Genomic DNA, 2,500 nt, shown 5'->3' with positions numbered 1-2,500 from the left:
TTTCATCTCTCGCTTTTTTCTCATTTTTCCCCATTAAAACTCCTAGGATCTTTATTTCATTTTCTTCTTTAAACGTAAAACAATCAGATAGAGTTTCTGCTTTGCCCATTCTCATGTACACCGTCTTGTCTTCATTGATTTTGCTGCCGGAGCCTTTGCAATAGTCAGTAACAATCTTCATTAGTTCCTTTGCACTGTTTTTTCCTTTTATAATCAATGTTGTATCGTCTGCATATTGAAAGATTTTGCCTTCAGCCTTATTTCCTTCGATTTCTATCCCTATTATTTTCCCGCTTTCTTTTATCGCTAAACCCAAAGGTTCAGCAGCGAGGGAGTACAGTAGGGATGATAGGGGGCATCCTTGTCTTATGGATCTTGAAACTCTGAAGCAATCTGTTACGAATCCGTTGCATTTTATTCTTGTCAATGCTCCCTTATATAAAATTCTGATCCAATTAATAAAATTCTCCCCAAAATTAAAACGTTTTAAAACCTCAAATAAATATCCATGTTCTACCCTGTCAAAAGCCTTTTCAAAATCCAGACTAATTATGTATCCATCTTCGTTTTTTTCTTTTATGTATCCTATCATATCTCTAATGCTCATCGTGATGTCTGCTATGTCCCTTCCCTTTATTCCATATGCTTGGTTTGTTTGTATTATACTTGGGGTCACTTCTTTGAGCCTGTTTGCTAAAACTTTTGCTAGGATTTTAAAATCTGTATTCAACATTGTGATTGGTCTGTAATTTTTTAAGTTTGTCCTTTCACCTTTTCTTTTATAGACCAGTTTCATTAAGCCAATTCTCATCCTTTCGTTTACTTCCTCTTTTTCCTTAATTTCTTTAAAAACTTTTCTTAAGATCTTTGTTAAGGCTCCTTTAAAACATATATAAAATTCAGCGCCCAATCCATCTATTCCCGGACTCTTCTTTCTATTCAATTGATTTATTGCTCTTTCTATTTCTTCCTCTTTTATTTCTTGGTCGCATTCTTTTTTATCCTCTTCACTCACCTTTGCCTTTATCTGATCTAGTAGTTTCTGTTTTTCCTTTTCTTCCACTCCCCTTGTGCTGAACAAGTCCTCGTAAAATTCCCTTACTTCTTTTAGAATGTTTTCATTCCCTTCCACTATCTCTCCGTTACTTCCTCTTATTTGTTTAATCATTTCAGCTCTTCCTCTATTTTTTTCTAGATCAAAAAAGAACTTTGTGCATTTTTCTCCCTCTACTACATACTTCGCTTTACTCCTTAGTTTAGCCCCCTCGTATTCTTTTTCTTCTAATTTTTTCAGTTCTCCTTCTATTTCCTTAATTTTTGGTATGTCTTTATTCGTTTTGTTCAATTCTGCTTCCAAGCTTTCTTTTATTCTTTTTTCTTTAGATTTTTTGCATTTCTGTAAGAATCTACAATATTTTAGAGAGAATTTTTTAATTAAAAATTTTAAGTTCTCCCACCATATTCTCTTGTCTTCCTTATACATTCCATTTTCCTTTTCCTTTTTTATGATTTCTGTAACCTTTGAAACATAATCTTCACTCTTTAAAATTTCTGTATTTAAAATCCACACACCCGGCCCTCTTTTCATGTTACTCCAGTCTATTTTAAAAAATAAAAGCTTGTGATCACTATAGCTAGTTTCTTCATATCTGATGTTGTCAATGAAGTTTTCCACATTTCTTGTGCACAGTACATAGTCAATTCTCGATCTACATATAAAATTCCCCACCATTTGTCTTCTTGAATACTCTTTCTTCCCCCCATTCCTTTCTCTCCACACATCTATTAGGTTGTTTTCATTCATGAGTTCTTTTAGTTCTTTTCTCCCTGTATCTGTTTTGAAAACCATTCCTTCTGCCATGTCCTGCTTACTAAAGACGGTGTTAAAGTCTCCCATCATTATTATTTCTTTGTATTTCCCTACAATATTCCTTAAGATATTAAAGAAGTTCTTTTTTTCTTTTTCTTCTGTTGGTGCGTGTATATTTACTAAAGTTATTTCTCGTCCTTCATAGTTCGCTTCTATTACTATGCATTTCCCCATCTTGTCTTTATATACTATTTTGCTTGTGTTAAAAATATTTTTTCTTATTAGAAGAGCTACCCCTCTTCCAAGTCTTCCATCCCCATTGTTGTATAGGATATCCCCTTCCCATTCTCTTTTATAGTTTTCCATGACACTTTCTCTCCAGTTCGTTTCCTGCAAAGCAATAACGTCTTCCTCTTTACATTTCTCTTTCACTTTTCCAAATTTTTGTATGTTCATCAAGCCTCTTGCATTGAAAGTGACACAATTTAAAACCATGAAAAGAAGGAAAATTAGATGCCTAAAAACCATTACTCTTTTTCTTCTTCCTCCAGTTCTCTCAGCCCTTCATACCTATTCACATTTTCCATCCCAATACTTGTCATTAATTTTTTCCTTGCATGTTCTAAATTTGGCTTTACCTTTAAGGTTCTTCTTCTTATTTGTCCTCTCTCCTCTTTGTCTTTTCCCACG

The sequence above is a fragment of the Clarias gariepinus genome, chromosome 4 (genome assembly GCF_024256425.1).
Source record: "Clarias gariepinus isolate MV-2021 ecotype Netherlands chromosome 4, CGAR_prim_01v2, whole genome shotgun sequence".
Taxonomy (NCBI): Eukaryota; Metazoa; Chordata; class Actinopteri; order Siluriformes; family Clariidae; genus Clarias; species Clarias gariepinus.
The sequence above is the reverse complement of the archived record's forward strand: the minus strand, read 5'-3'. Positions refer to the sequence as shown.